General features: G+C 50.1%; 1 protein-coding gene across 3 annotated transcripts in view; it reads right to left on the minus strand.

Annotated features, from left to right (window-relative positions):
* SYTL5 (synaptotagmin like 5) overlaps positions 1-16,815 on the minus strand; it is a 153,719-nt gene that overhangs the window by 114,036 nt on the left and 22,868 nt on the right. Inside the window, exon 1 of one of the 3 annotated variants that reach the window (XM_089774615.1) lies at positions 10,257-10,420. The exons of the other annotated variants lie outside the window; for them this stretch is intronic. The gene's annotated coding sequence lies outside the window, so the exon portion shown is untranslated. Of the gene's footprint in view, positions 1-10,256; positions 10,421-16,815 lie in introns of those variants that run through there. 3 annotated transcript variants of the gene reach the window in all.

Raw genomic sequence — 16,815 nt, forward strand, 5'->3', positions numbered from 1 at the left:
CTATCAAATTCACGGCTGGCAGCTCTGTTGCCATGAGGTTCAGCATAGCTAACAACTTTAAGTTTTTCAGAAGTCATGTAAGATTGCCGACAATTCATGGCATCCCAAAGAGAGCATGGAAACGCCACGCACCGTATACTCGTGTGCTCACGTGTGATTACTCGGCAATACAAAAAGGCAAGACAAAATACGGCAAAGTCGGGGTGCGCATTATAGATAGGAGTTCAGTTTATGCTGGAATTCTCATGTTTAAAAGGTAGGTGAGCATTATGCATAGGTGTGCATTATAGTGGGGATTTTATAGTAATTCGTTACTGCTTTTACTGTCTCTCTCCTCGTATCAATAGTAAGACCATTCATTACTAGACCTAACCTGTCCTGATATTTAGCCCCCAACCCTTTTCTTTTAAACAAGGTTTCTAAACTAACTATGTCTGAAAAATGTAGTATAAGCAAAATAAAACACTGCGGTATATAGGATGTATAGGTGGGAGGACCAGAGTAACTCTGGCTCCACCACCTATCAATGATACAGCCATCCCAAATTCAAGCCAATAAAACTTACGTAGCACCAAACATCTACAGTTGTGTGTAATAGTACACATTTTATTCCACTCTTTTAAAAAGATCTAAAAGAATACTGTCAATGTTGCATTATCAAACCTGCAGAAGTTAGGAAATTCTATAATTTGCCCCCTTTGTGCATATGCATTATGGGAGTGTCTTCAATTACATGACCACAAACTAATCTTTCCAAAATTCCTGTCTCATTCAGTGCACAGAATGCATCATGCCTAAACAATGAGGCAGCTGTTCAATATTTCTTTTTGTTCTCATCATTCAGCATGTGGGCCATATCTTATTTATGGTACACCATGCAAACCCCGAATACACAATTATTAGTCGCCTCATGGGCTTTTCCGTTGCACCGTAAAGTGCAGTATCACAGTACTTTGTAAACTGTGATCTTCACAACAACCCTAAAAGGTAAAAAAAGTATTATTAGAGCCTGGTGTTTTTTTGCAAATGAGAAATAAATACAAACTCAACCCCAAAAAAAATCAATGTACAAAACTAAATAAAACAAAAACCTAACCTCATAGCCACAGCTCCTGTCCTCCAGTGTTGGGCATGGCTCCCTGTTAGCCATTGTGACCTGGTGCAGGGGGTCATGGCACCACTCCATCACATCATGAAAGAGGTCAAACCTCAGGGACACCATGACTCTGTGTGCCAGTTGTATCACCCAGAGCAGAAAGGCAGGCCCAGAACACTTGCGCAAGAGGACTTATCCCTGAGCGGGAGCGTCAGAGTATTTGTGCAAGAAGCACTGATTTCATACAGTAGAACATCAGTGTTCTTGCGCAAATACTCGCGGCCAGTGTAGACAGGCGGCAAGATTTTGCGCAAAAGCAGCTGCTTTTACGCACAATGTTGCCAATGTAGACCCAGCCCTTGAGTTTAGAATTACAAGCACACGGCACCTCTAAAAACTGGGTCCCTGGACTATAAAATTCTTTAGGGTTAGATGTGTAACAAAAAAATACATAGGGAACTTTCTAAAAACAAAATCCCCAAGTTGATACAGGAAAAGCAGATTTAAAATATGTTTTATACACACAAATATAAACACAACTCTGAAAGTGAAGCAATGAATGACCAAACTCATTTCTGGAATAGCTATTTGGCACACGAGTTCAAGACCCCAGGCAAACCCAAGTTGAAAAGAAGTTGGAAGCAGCCAAATAATACATATTCATTTAATTCCAACAATGCACCTGAGCCTAATCTGAAATACGAAGCCATTCCCTCAAATGCTTGTTTAAAAGCAGAATAATACAATAGATACAGCTGCTCATTTCCATTGCTCAATTGACTTTCATTTGCTATATAGTTGCTACATTACTTTGCTTTGAAAGACATTAAAGATAGCTAAAATTGTTCTTTTAAGAGACGGGGAAAATGTGGAACTATTACAAAGAAATTTAGAGCTATTTTATAGAAAAAAATTAGGATTACTTATACACAAAATGAGTATTATAAACCAGGTCAGGTAATTTAGAAATATATATCCAGCAGTTAAACATGATAATATGAGTGGCTCATTAGTTGCATGCACAAAAATAAGCCATTCAACTGTTATTACTATACTGAGAATAAATTTCAATTTTAATGAAATTCCTTACATGTGCACTGACCAAAAATAAATTGCATTTTATTCTAGAAAATGTTATTGTGGTTGTCAAGGCTTTTGCCCACTCTGAGTGCAGAAGTGGAAGCCCGCAAGAGGCCTTAAAATACCTTTCCTCTATAGGCTTCTGTTTATAAGCTCCCCAAGGTCACCGATTACGTGGCCTGGGGAGACAGCTGCCACCACCCAAGTGAGGGGGGGAAAACTTTCTTCTTGAACCCATGAAGAAAGCACTTGGGCACTGTGACGGCACGTTGGGGGTTCCCCGTCTCCTGCACCCCGAAATGGCACAAACAGACTGTACCAGCCAGTGGAATTGAGGGTGGTTTATTGCTCCTCCAGCACAGCGCAGCACAGATGTAATCTGGTTACAGGAACTGGGCTAGGATGCCTCAGGCCCCCTTGAGATGGGGGAGACTGGGCCCCTAAAACTCCAGCTCCTCTCCCTAGGCTGTCTCATCCATCCTCACAGACAGCCACCAACCAACTATCCCACTTCCAGCCCTGCCCCCCAGCCAGGGCCGCATTCACCTTCCTTTGTTCCTCTCCATGGGGGGTGTCTGGCCACTGGTTCAACCAGTTTGTCCTTACCTCTGCCTAGTGAGGTTTTCCCTGCTGGGTCTTGCTCCAGACAGCAGAGGTCACCACATCCCAGCAAGTACCCCCACTACGTCACAGTTCTCCCCCCTCCGAGAGCGAACTGAGCAGGGTCACTCCGCTCGTGACCTGGGGAAGTTCGGGCCCCTCGCTACGGGACAGCGCGTCGGCGATGATGTTGGCGCTCCCCTTGACGTGGATCACTTCCATGTTGTAGTCCTGCAGGAGCAGGCTCCACCGCAGCAGCTTGGCGTTCGTCCCTTTCATCTGGTGTAGCCAGGTCAGGGGGCAGTGGTCGGTGAACACCGTGAAACGCCGGCCAAACAGGTACGGCTGCAGCTTTTGCAGGGCCCACACCATGGCCAGGCATTCCCTCTCTACGGTCGCGTAGCTCCGCTCCCGGGGCAGCAGCTTCCTGCTCAGGTACACGATGGGGTGACGTTCCCCTTTCTCATCCGCCTGCATCAGCACCGCCCCCAGCCCAGTGTCCGAGGCGTCAGTAAACACGATAAAGGGCTTGTCGAAGTCTGGGTTTACCAACACTGGAGCCTTGGCCAGGGCTCCCTTCAGTGCACAGAGAGCCCTCTGGCACTGCTCCGTCCAGACCACCCTGTCGGGCCTCCCCTTCCTGCACAGCTCTGTGATCGGGGCAGCGATGGAGCTGAAGTTGGGCACAAACCTCCGGTAGTACCCCGCCATCCCAATGAAAGCCTGGACCTGCTTCTTGGTCTGGGGCACAGGCCAGTCCCGGATGGCCTCCACTTTGGCCGGCTCTGGCTTCAAGCAGCCGCTCCCCACCTTATGGCCCAGGTAGGACACTTCGGCCATTCCAACCTTGCACTTCCCAGCCTTTACGGTCAGCCCAGCCTCCCTCAGCCGATCCAGTACCTGGCTGACCTGGGCCACGTGGTCCTCCCAGGACTGGCTGAAGACGCAGATGTCATCGATGTACGCTAGGGCACAGTTCTCCATTCCCCTCAGCAGCTGGTCCACCAGGCGCTGGAAGGTGGCCGGCGCCCCTTTGAGGCCGAAGGGCAGGACCAGGAACTCATAGAGCCCCAGCGGCGTGATGAAAGCCGATTTCAGTCTGGCCTCCTGGTCTAGCGGCACCTGCCAGTAGCCCTTGGTTAGGTCCAGGGTGGTGAGATAGCGAGCTCCCCCCAGCTTGTCCAGGAGCTCATCGGGCCTTGGCATCGGGTAGGCGTCGGACACCGTGATGGCGTTGAGCTTCCGGTAGTCCACGCAGAACCGGATCGACCCGTCCTTCTTGGGAACCAGCACCACGGGAGAGGCCCAGGGGCTGGAGGACGGCTGGATCACCCCCAGGGCCAACATGTCCTGGACCTCTCTCTCCAGGTCCTGGGCTGTTTTCCCTGTGACCCTGAATGGGGAGCAGCGCACCGGGGGGGTGAGTGCCCGTCTGCACCCGGTGGACAGCCAGGTTGGTGAGACCCGGCTTGTTGGAGAACAGCTGCTGGTGGGAGCGCAGCACCTCCCGGATCTCGGCCTGCTGGGCCGGGGTGAGCTGGTCCGAGAGGGAAATTGACTCCAGCGAAGAGTCCTCTCCGGTCCCAGGGAACAGGCCCACCAGGGGATCCTCCCCCTGCTCCTCCCAGGGCTTACACATGGCCAGCACCAAGTTCTCCCTGTCCCAGTACGGCTTCATCATGTTAACATGATATACCCGCTGGCCGCGCGTCCGGCCCGTCAGCTCCACCACGTAGTTCACCTCGTTCAGCTGCTTAACCACCTTGAAGGGGCCGTCCCAGGCGGCTTGCAGCTTGTTCTTCCGCACGGGGATCAGGACCATCACCTGGTCCCCGGTAGCGTAGGCGCGGGCCCGTGCATTGCGGTCGTACCAGACCTTCTGCTTCCTCTGGGCCCTGCTCAGGTTCTCTCTGGCCAGGCCCATGAGCTCGGCAAGTCTTTCCCGGAATGTCAGGACGTATTCCACGACCGGCTCACCCTCCGGGGAGACCTTCCCCTCCCACTCGTCTTTCAATAAGTCCAGGGGGCCCCTCACTCGCCTCCCATATAACAGCTCGAACGGCGAGAACCCCGTGGACTCCTGGGGCACTTCCCTGTACGCAAACAGCAGGTGGGGTAGGTACTTGTCCCAGTCCTGCGGGTGTTTGTGCATAAAGGTCCGTAGCATCTGCTTCAGAGTCCCATTGAACCTCTCCACCAACCCATTGGTCTGGGGGTGATACGCCGAGGCCCAGGTGTGTTGCACCCCACTCTTCTCCCACAAGCACCGGAGCAGGGCCGACATGAAGTTGGATCCCTGGTCCGTGAGAACCTCCTGGGGAAACCCCACCCTGCTGAAAATGGTCAGCAGTGCGTCTGCCACCGTGTCTGCCTCGATGGAGGGCAGGGCCACGGCCTCGGGGTAGCGGGTGGCGAAGTCCACCACCACCAGGATGTATTTCTTCCCTGTCCGGGTCGCTCTGTTGAAGGGCCCCACAATATCCATCGCCACCTTCTGGAAAGGCTCCTCTATGATGGGCAGGGGTCTCAATGCAGCTTTCTTCCTGTCTTGGGCCTTCCCCACTCGTTGGCAGGAGTCGCAGGACCGGCAGTACCGCTGGACAGCTGCAAACATCCCCGGCCAATAGAAGTTTTGGAGCAGCCTCAGCCGCGTGCGCCGGATCCCCTGGTGTCCTGAGAACGGGATGTCATGGGCCAGGTGTAGCAGCTTGCGGCGATACCTTTGGGGAACCACCAGCTGCCGCTGGAGCCCCCACTTGCCTACCGTCCCGGGGGAAAGCCATTCCCGGTACAGAAATCCCCTCTCCCACCGGAACTTCTCCTGGCAATCTCCTCCTAGGGGTTGAGCGGCACCCAGGTCAGCCCGGTCCCTCAGGGCCTGCAAGGAGGGATCCGCTCGCACCTCCGCCTGGAATTCAGCGGCTGGGGCTGGGACAGGGCCGTGGTTCCCCCCACTGCCTAGGTCCAACTCTAGGTCTGCTGGGACGGGGCCCTGGGCCCCCTGTTGGGGAACCTCCTCGAGTTCCAGGCCGCAAGCCCCTCGCTTGCTCTGGCTACGGGTGGTGACCAGCGTCCTGTGGGGTCCGTCTGGCCACTCCTCTAGGTCACTCCCCATTAGCACGTCGGTGGGCAAGTGCGGGTGCACCCCCACTTCCTTGGGGCCCTCCTTGGCCTCCCATTTCAGATGCACCCTGGCTACGGGTACCTTAAAGGGGGTGCCGCCTATGCCCCTCAGTGTCAGCTGAGTGTCGGGTAGCATACGGTCTGGGGCCACTATGTCGGGCCGGGCCAGCGTCACCTCCGCCCCCGTGTCCCAGAAACCCGTCACCTTCCTGCCATCCACCTCCAGGGGTACGAGGCAGTCCCTCCGTAGGGGCCGCCCCGCCCCCACCCGGTGCACGGATAAATCTGTCTCCCGAGGGTCAGACCTCCCAGGGGAGGTGCACTGAGCATCCTTCCCCCCTCCCCGAGCGGAGGTTTGCCGGCCAGCCCCTGCCACTGGGGCAGCCGGCCCTTCCTCCCGCCCCAGCCAGTTAACCCTGGAACGTCCCAGGTCATGGGACCTGTTCTTGCGCCTGGTGCATTGAGCCCTCTTGTGGCCCCGTTGCCCACAGCGATGGCAAGTTAGGTTCTGTGGGCCCATTCGGGTCGGCTCTGCCCAGGCCCTGGCTGGTTTTCTGGGGTATCGAAGACTGGTCCTGGTCCCTGGGGCTCGCCTCGGAGGTGTCTCTCTCCGTTGCTCCGCCGAGAACCGGTCTCTGCGCGATTCTCTTTCTCTCCAGGACTCCCGTTCACCCCCGGACCGGCTCTCCATGAACTCATCCGCCAGTCTCCCAGCCTCCTGGGGGTTCTCTGGTCTCCGGTCCTTGAGCCACAGCCTCAGTTTGGGTGGGCACGCTTCATAGAACTGCTCCATCATGACCAGCTTGAGCAGCTCCTCTGCGGTCTGGGCTCCGACTCCCGAGACCCACTTGCGGCAGTATTGCGCCAGGCGGGAGGCCAGATCCACATAGGTCTCCCGTGGCCCTTTCTGTACCCCCCGGAACTTCTTCCTGTACAGCTCGGGGGTCAGCCCGAACTTGTGCAGCAGGGCCTCCTTGACTCGGTTGTAATCCCCTGGCTGTAGGTCCTCCAGCTGACTGAGCACTCCGGCCGCCTCCTGGTTCAGTGCGGGGATGAGCTCCTGCAGCCAGTCAGCTGGGGGGACCTGTTGCAGCCCACAGGCCCTCTCAAAGGAGCTGAGGAACCCGTCTATGTCGCCCACGTCCTTCAATTGGGCCACCGTGAGCCTCTCCAAGCGCCTGGCATCCCCGGGACTCTGGGGCCCATCCACTCTTGGCGCAGCCGGGGCCCCGCAGGTTCTCCGCTCTGCCATGGCCAGCTCATGCTGTCGCTGCCTCTCTCGATCTTGGCGCTCCTTCTCTCGGTCCTGTACTTCCAATTCCTTCATCCGCAGCTGGATCTCCAGCCGCCGCAGCTCCGCTGGTCTGGCCCCTGCCCTATATGGGCTACGGCTTGCAGGCCTCCCGGGAGACGCTGTCTCATCTCTCCGGTGGGTTCCAGCGCTCCTCCCCCTCTCTGAGCCTGACACACTCTCAGGTGGGGTCTGGCTGCTTCCCCTGGGGACAAGATCCTGGCCCCGTGGCTGGTCATTCTCTTCCAGCTGGGTAATCAGCTGGGCCTTGGTTGCTTTCCGCACAGGCAAGCCCCTCTCTCTGCACAGCCCCACCAGCTCTGCCTTCAAGAGTCGGGCGTAGGCCATCTGCCCGCTGGTCCCCTTGGTGCAGACTCACCAGTCTAGTGCTGCAGCGCCCCACGATTCCCAGGAACCGCTTCGCTCTGTCTCCAGCACGCCTGGCTCCAGGGCTCTTGCTTCTACTGCGCCTTGTCGCTTGCCGCTGGGAGCTTCATCCACGGGGTGCAGTGCATCCCGCTCCTGACACCAGTGTGACGGCACGTTGGGGGTTCCCCGTCTCCTGCACCCCGAAATGGCACAAACAGACTGTACCAGCCAGTGGAATTGAGGGTGGTTTATTGCTCCTCCAGCACAGCGCAGCACAGATGTAATCTGGTTACAGGAACTGGGCTAGGATGCCTCAGGCCCCCTTGAGATGGGGGAGACTGGGCCCCTAAAACTCCAGCTCCTCTCCCTAGGCTGTCTCATCCATCCTCACAGACAGCCACCAACCAACTATCCCACTTCCAGCCCTGCCCCCCAGCCAGGGCCGCATTCACCTTCCTTTGTTCCTCTCCATGGGGGGTGTCTGGCCACTGGTTCAACCAGTTTGTCCTTACCTCTGCCTAGTGAGGTTTTCCCTGCTGGGTCTTGCTCCAGACAGCAGAGGTCATCACATCCCAGCAAGTACCCCCACTACGTCACAGGCACTTCTTCCAGGGAGATATCCCAAGCTATTTTACCACAACAGAGCTTAAAAAAGAGAGAGAAAAACTGCAATCTCGGATAGCTGATTTCTCAGTTTTAGGCATGCATACATGCAAAGAGCTCCTCTTACCTTCTAGGACAGACAAATCAAATCATATTCTTTTAAAAAGGTGAGTTTATTAACAAAACAAGAAGATATAGCTAGTAAAGCATATTTGGTTGCTAGGTGTTTTAATGCAACTGAGAAAAGAACAGCGGCTGAATCGGGGTCCCTGGGGCAGAGCAGCTGGGGTCCTGCCGGGTTGGTCCCGCAGCGCCGTCCTTTGGCGCTGCGGGACCAACCCGGCAGCACTCCAGCTGCTCTGCCCCAGGCGTCCCCAAGAGCAGCTAGGGTGCTGCCGGGTTGGTCCCGCAGCACCGAGGGGCAGCGCTACAGGACCAACGGGGCAGTACCCCAGCTGCTCTGTCCCAGGCGTCCCCAAGAGCAGCTGGAGTGCTGCTGGGTTGGTGCCTTAGCGCCGCCCCTTGGCACTGCAGGACCAACCCGACAGCACCCCAGCTGCTCTATTGCAGGCATCCCCGATTCAGCTGCTGCTGAAACTGACCAGCAGCAGCTGAACCAGGGACGCCTGGGGCAGAGCTGGACTATCGTAAGGGGGGGCTATGAGGGGTCTGGGGTGACATCTCCTCCACCCCACTCCAGACTCCTCATAGCCCCCCCTTCTGATAGTCCGGCATATCTGATAATTCGGCACCCCCTGGGTCCTAAAGGTGCCGGATTATCGGAAGTTTACTGTAATACTCTTTCCATTTCACTAGTAGCTCAGGAGGATATTAAAAAGCAGCTACTCAAGTTATACATTTTTATATCAGCAGGTCAAAATAACTTGTTGCAGCCACAAGTTTTAAAAAGAGTTGGAACCATCGCTAAACCATTAATATTGATTTTTTTCACTATCTCTTGGGAACACAAGTGAACTTCAAAATAAAAGGTATAACATGATCCAACAGCTGGAAGCTAAAACTAGACAAATTCGGATTGCAAATAAGACAAAATTTTAACAGAGTTAAATAACCACTGGAACAACTTGCCAAGATTGTGATAAATTTTCCATCACTGGCAATTTTTAAATCAAAGGTAGATTTATTTATATCAAAATTACATCAAAGTTCTATAGCTCGAATTGTACAGGAGGTCAGACTAAATCATGATAATGGTCCCTCCTGGCCTTAAAAATCAATGACTTAAAGATCATTTGTTGCCTATGATCAACACTTACTTTCTCTGTAAAAATAATTCAGGGTTAACAGACATTAAATCTTATTTTAACTTGCTACATTAGGCAAAAGTGTATTTCCAATGCTTTCTCTCTCACAGCCTCTAGTTGGTACAACAAAAGCTGCCAAATTTCACAGCAGAGCCAGTAATGGAGTTTCAGCATTATACTGAAAAACTGCAGTTGGGTAAATAGAGTTAGTATCCCATCCTATAGGCCACTACCTTCCACCCCTAAGGGTACGTCTAGACTACAGAGTTTTGTCGACAGAAGTTTTGTCGACAGATACTGTCGACAAAGCTTCTGTCGACAAAGAGCATCTACACTACATTCAGTTCTGTCGACAAAGCAAGCTGCTTTGTCGACATGGCAGTGTAGACGCAAGGGCAGTTTACATGCAATAACACCTTCTGTCGACAGAACTCTGTCGACAGAAGGCGTTATGCCTCGTAAAATTAGGTTTACCAGCGTCGACAAAACTGCTGAGTTCTGTCGACGTTATGTCGACAGAACTCAGCGGTAGTGTAGACGCAGGTATAGTTTTGTCGACAAAAGTCCACTTTTGTCGACAAAACTCTGTAGTCTAGACACACCCCTAATGAGTCAAACTAGGAATTCCCTCTTATTACTTTCCACTGACTATGCATTGATTTCCAGTAAAAGTTTCCATCCCCCACTTCCCTCAGATTAGGTTTTAGACAGAATTATTTATATTGCATTGTATATTCTTGCAAAATACCAGCACAGTATGTTACAAAATAATACAGGATAGAGGATAGAAGAGCTATCCCCTTAATTTAATTCATAATTGTTTAGCAACCTGTTTGATCGTGCAACTCTGTGGTGAATCATGCCATCCCATAGGTCAAACACAGTGTGAATTCAAACATTTGCAGAGAGTCCACAGGACACAAGGCTGTTTGCATAAAACATCCTCTGTAAGGTGTTCGGTTCTTCCTGTGTTAAAGAAAACATGTGGTATTCAAGCAGGAAAGAATATTCCCTGAAATGAAAAATAGTGGCAGTTTAACTTTTCTTTTTAAACATTAAATCAGTGCTTAGGGGGTTTTAGGTAAAATTCACTCACTCAAAAAGAATTACCATTTATTTTCTACCATTGAAATATGAGAGCAATAAATCATGGAAAAATGATGAAGGAATTTTGTCTAAATTATTCATGCTTCAAGCAACATTTTTGTTAAGATACCATCAGCTATGTGTAGTTTTAAATGTAATACAGGTTGAAATGTTCTAGTCCAGCATTCTCTGGTCCAGCAACATCCATGGGTTTAGTTAGCCAGATGGTCACTTATCATGGGTGTAACCAAGTTTCCTGCAGTCTCATAAAGTTTCTTGGCTCTCAGTGTTCTGCTATTATTTAGCTCTAATTTACCCCAAAACACCCCAGAGCTCAGTAAGCAGTGGAAGTGTTGGCAATGCTGCTAGACAACACTGACCTCCCGTGGTTCAGCAAATTCTCTGGTTCGGCAACAGTCAGGTCCCAACGGTGCTGTACTAAAGATGTTCAACTTGTACAAAAATGGTAGCTTGTTCACTAGCCAATGTGAAATGAATTGGTGATCTCAGTCTAGTTCATATTCAACCTTTGTGGTTAGCTTGACAGAGTTCAGAACAATCTTCTGACCCACCAATTTATTATTATTCAAGGTACATCTTGATGGGTTATACATAAATGTGCATGTATTCTGCCTATTTCTATTAAAGAAGCACTCAGATACCCCACACATGAGGGAAGCTCCATTGCACTGGAGGCTGTATGAAAAAAAAAGTCCCTTGCTTAAGGTGTATTAGATATAGAAACCCCCAAAACATCCCCCACACATAGAAGCCCTATGGCCAAAAGCTCCAAGGGGGAGGAGGGAGCAGTTAAAAAACAGACTGCTATGAGAAACTGCTGAGCTGAAATTCATATGCAAATTTCACTTCCTAAACCAAGGTTTAAATGCAATGAGTAGTCCTGTGGTACCTTAGAGACTAACAAAAATATATAGGATCATGAGCTTTCATGGGTAAAACCCACTTCGTCAGATGAATTGGGTGGATCTGAAACGCTGCTGTGAGCCACACTGAAGCACTGCCTTGACTACCAGTGAGTTTGGAGCTGGGTGTGTAAATAAAAATTCCAGCCCCTTGGATGGTACATAGTATTTGTGGTCAGCCCATCTGCAGGTAGGTAGGTGAACATAAGAACACATTTTCTTATGTTCTTATGAGATAGGTGGTCCATGGGCCAAAAAGTCGGAGAACCACTGTTCTAGAGGACTGCAGAAGTCTGTGCCAGACCGGGAATGGTTGAAAAGGAATTGAGGATGCCAGCAGCACACGTGCTACTTCAACTTACAACAGAGCACACGTTGCCTGCAGGGTACTGCTATGAAACTCTCTAATCAAAGGCGCTTAGATAGCACCAAGACCAAGAATGAAGCACCCACGGGGGCATCTCTCAAAGCAGAATCTTCAGTTTGGTTTTGGTGGTTTATTTTGAAGATTACCAGACTGTATTTAAGCTCCTGAAGGTGGTCCTGACTTTACTGATTTTGTTTCAGGTGTCATGGCTTATTCCTCTTTCTTGGCTGATCGTGCTGCCCATCACGTAAATGTTTCTATATTGCTGAGAAAACAATCCTCTATCTAAACTGATGGTGGTGAGGAAATATTAAAGGTCGTGGTATTTGTCTTACTGCGGCTGATTTTCAGTCCAATTTGCTGGCTTGAATGTGTTAAGTCTAGTTGCTTTTTCTTGTATGGTGTCCGGTATGGGATGGGAGAGAGAGAGATCATCTGTGAATTCTGTTTTCAAGGAATAAGAAAGTGTAAAGGGAGGGGGGGTGGAGGACACCCACCCCCTCCCTAGTCCCGAACGGTTTGTGGGGTAGGGCTTGCCCGCGTTCACTCCACGGAGGGGCTCCCCACTACCCCTTTCCCCTTTACTCTCGGCCAATAGGGCGTAGTAAGGTTCCCTTATGCCGGGATCACTCCCGTTATGGCTGGAACCCCCCTACTTAGACCCTGGGGCCTTCCACCTGCCGGGTCCACGCGGTCCACCCAGTACAGCTCCCTCTGGTCCGGGGGACCCACCTCAGGCAGGTTCACCACCCTGGGGTCTCACGTCACCTGTTGGCTCCTCAGCGGTTGGGGTGGGGCCAGCTCCGGTGCGAGTTCTGCCCAGCCATCCTCAGTTCGCTCCTCCGGGCATCGGAAGGTCGTCTGGACACTCCTGGGCCTGTCTGCCGCGGACACCCCCAGCGGGGTTCGTCGACGGCCCCCGAGACCTCCGCGCCCCCTCCTCAGCATCTCTGGCCCAGGCCTTCCGCCGGCGGCTGCTGTCTTCCGCCCGTGGGTCGGTCCTCCCCCCAGGTGTGCCGGCACCGCATTTAAAAGCGGACCCCGGCTTGCTGCGCATGCGCGGCAATACAGCCGGCGCTCCTCCAGCTTTCCGCTCGCGGTGCAAGCTGCCGGCGCTAGTGACGGGGCTGGCCCGTCACAGAAAGGTGTCCATGAAATGTCTCTTGGCATGTCTGATGTCGTATGCTGCATTACCCAAGCAATGGCAATGTGAAAAGGCTTGTAGACATTATACACTCGAAACTTACTCCTGTTTTGACTTCAAAACTGAGCTCATGCTGCATGTAAAAGTTGCATGATCTACACTGCATGTATATGACCGCTGTGCTATGCATATGCTGGTCCTATGAAAACAGTCAAAAGCCTTCTCAAAGTCTATGAAGTTTATGTAGAGTTGCCATTGCCATTCCAAGCATTGTTCTGTTATGTTTCATGGAGTAAAGATTTGGTCTGTGCATCCACGCCCTTTCCAAAAACCAGCTTGCTCTTTTCTGAGATTGCTATCAACTGCCTCTGATATAAGCGGGACTATGATTTTACACAATACTTTGCTGGTCCCAGGCTATGTCTACACTGCAGGCTATTTTTAGAAAAAGGTACGCAAATTGTGGTTCACAATTTGTGTACCTTTTTCCGATTCTTTTTTCAGAAGAGGCTTTTCTGACATTTGGCCCATCTATACAGGACCAAGTGTGGGAAAAACCTCCTCTTTCAGAAGAGCCCTTATTCCTCATAAAATGAGAAAGAGAGCTTCTGAAAGAGCATGCTTTTTTTTTTTTTTTTTTTTTTTTTTTTTTTTTGGGAAACTGATCCGAAAAAGTGGATAGCTTCCCTCCTGGACACAGCAGAGTTTTTTCGGGTTACACTCTATAGTGTAGACAGAGCCACAGATAAAAGTGTGATACCATATCAATTATTGCAGTCCTAGAGAGTTCCTTTCTTTGGTATTTTCACTATAACCCCACTGGTCCACTTACCTGGCACTTTTTCCCTTTCCCAGACTGATGTAAATAGAGGGGCTGGAGAGATGCTGCTAACTCAGGACTTACGTTGAAGAATTCTGCATTCAAGTTATTTTTGCCAGGAGCTTTCCCATTTTTTTAAGGATTTGATGGCTTGAATGATCTTTCTTAATTGGAGTGTCTGAATTGATATCAAGACACCTAGATGTTTGCCTCCTCTTTAGGTGGCTCCTTGTTCAGCCTTCTTTGAAACACTCTGTCTAGCATATTTCTTGGCCATTTTAATAAAGACCTGCATAATATCCCAGGGAATTATACTGATTTCTTCCAGTCTTACTTCTTCCTCAAGATTAGCACATCTGAAAGCTGGCACTTCATTTATTCGGAGCTCTTTGAAATTCTAATAATTTTTCCAAACCATTCAGGCTCTCCCATAACAACACGCAATGATTACTGCAATTCATTCAAGAGCAAACAAGTTTAACATTTTTTCTAGTTTGTCACTTTAAAATCACAAATAATTTGTGGTTTCTCAGTAAATTACAGACAGATTTTAAAAATTTAACTCATAGAACACACATAGTATCAATGTAAAGTCTCTGATTCTTCTTGAAAAGCTCCTTAAAATACTCTTTTTCTGTGATCCATTCCAATCATAAATGGTCATTCAACACTCTATTGCTACACAATTGGAACTTATCAGAAAAAAAAAAAAAAAGAGTCCAGTAACTGGCATACTTGCTTGAAACTTTGGAGATGCTGATTTAAATCCCACTCCACTGTCAGCTCTTGGGACAAAAATCACTTTGGATCTCAGTTCCCCACCCACAAAATGAAGATAATAGCATATATATTCACACACACACATACATACATGCATACACACACACAGCCAAGACTGTCAGATGCTATAGTAATGGTACAGGTAAGCTAAATATCTAACAGTGAAACCTTATACACCTCTGTCTGCTCTCCATAGCTAGAAAATAAAGCCCCATGCAAAATCCCTTTTTCACCTTTGATTATAAATAGCCTTGGCAGAAATCAATTGTCATATAATATTGATGGACAACTGTCAGGGCTGTTCCCCATTCTGGCACGCTGAGTGCAGAAGGTGAGGGCCTACAAGAGACTTTAAATACCTTGCCTTAATAGGCTCTGCTTAAAAAACTCCCCCAAGTCACAGATTCATACACTTTGAGAGGTAGCTGCCACCATCTAGTGATTTAATCCCTAAAAAAAAAAACACAGGAAGAAACACTTGAGATTCTTTCCACAGGGTACCCCAAGCTTTTTTAGCTCAAGAGAGCTTGAAAAACAAACAAAAAACACAGAAAACAAACTGTGTCCTTGATAGCGGACCTCTCAGGCTAGGCACACACACACAGATCTCCTGTTACCTTCCAGGACACAAATCAGCCTTAAAAAGGTGATTTGCCTTGGGGCCCGGCAATTCTAAAGGGCCCAGAGTTCACAGCTGCCTCTACTGCCCTTTAAATCGTCACTGGAATGCTGTGCGGTGTACTCTGGGCAGTACTAAGGGCTGGGAAGGGGGCAGCAAAGCATGCTGAAGGTGGTGCCGAGAGTTGACCTCCCCAGCCCCACTGGAAGTGCAGAGTCGTCCCCCCGCCCTTTGCTCAAGGTCCTGGCGTGGCTGTCAGATGCTCTGCTTACTGATATAAATCTAATCATTCAAAACCTAAGTATAAGTGAGGCTGGCAGCACATACACACACACACACCCCATTGTTATGGGGCATGATGGGGATAGGGGACACTTACCTGGCTCTGTGCCTCCTACTGCTCTTAGACACCGTCCCTCCACTCTCGCTTTTCCCATTGGCCGTGATTCTGGCTATTGGGAGCAGTAGGGAAAGCCTCCAGGCGAGGAGTTTCCTGTGCTATAGTTCCCCTAGCCAAAGTGGGCATGGGCTGGAGAACCAGCACAGCCTCCCCACTGTGGGGAGGGAGGGAGCCCTAAGCCTGCACCTGCAGACCACACTTTGAGAATCTCTGCTCTAAGGGGATTGCTCATGTAGAGTTTGATCAGCAGTAGGAGCAGGGGATGAAGTTCAGTTAAGGTGGAATCTTTACCAAATTTGAACTGCCAAACTCTAACAAGTCTCTACTATGCACAAGCAAACAGATTTCTGGAGCTCTTGCCTTGACAAAACGTGTGTGAACTTTTAAAGCAGGAAACATTCCTGACATTAGGGAGACTCCCTGGAAAATTTAAAATCCCTGATCCAAAGTAAAAGGAAGCTCTAGAGCAGAAATGGGTAACCACGAATAGGCCCTCCATCTCAGTGGGCTGGAGCAGCCCCCTCGCTGTCTGCTCTGCTCCCCTGCCCTCCCCTCCATGCCTCTCGGGCACTAAAACCTCAGACTTCCTACTTCTCTTCCTCCCTTCCAGCTAAGGTTGCCAGATGGTTTCACCCAAAGTAAGGGACATGCTTGACATTACATCACAATCTACATTACATCTTATTTAGAACATACCGGACATTTATATTTTCTCAGTTTGTTTCCCGAACAGAAAGCTCAAATACTGGACTGTCTGGTTCAAAACCGGACACCTAGCAACCCTACTTCCAGCACTGTTGGAGCAGCTCTGGGAGGAAGAGGGATGGAGCACAAATCAGCAGATTCATGGAGCTCTGAAGTACTGGGAGGGAGGGGAAGGAGTATGAAGTGCGGGACTTCAGTGCCCTACTGCACAACAGGTATGTGGGAGGGAGGGCAGGCAGGAGGGCCGCAGATGGAGTCCTAAGGGACCACATGTGGCCCACGGGCTGCAGGTGCCCACCACTGCACTAGATCCTCTAATGAAACAGCATAATTTGTTCTGAAACATGGGAAAATAAGATATTTTCCCCTTTGACCTCATTCTCATAAACTGCTGAACTACATTAAATGAAACTTCTACAAAAATGTCAGCCCAGACATCTGACACCGAAAAATTCAAACTTTTAAGCATAGTAAAGTCATAAGCAACTGAAAACAGGGTCTTATAATAAGATGTGTCGGGCAAGCTTAACTATAAACATTGCAA

This window comes from Pelodiscus sinensis, chromosome 1, assembly GCF_052426305.1.
Source record: "Pelodiscus sinensis isolate ZL-2025 chromosome 1, ASM5242630v1, whole genome shotgun sequence".
NCBI classification, from domain to species: Eukaryota; Metazoa; Chordata; order Testudines; family Trionychidae; genus Pelodiscus; species Pelodiscus sinensis.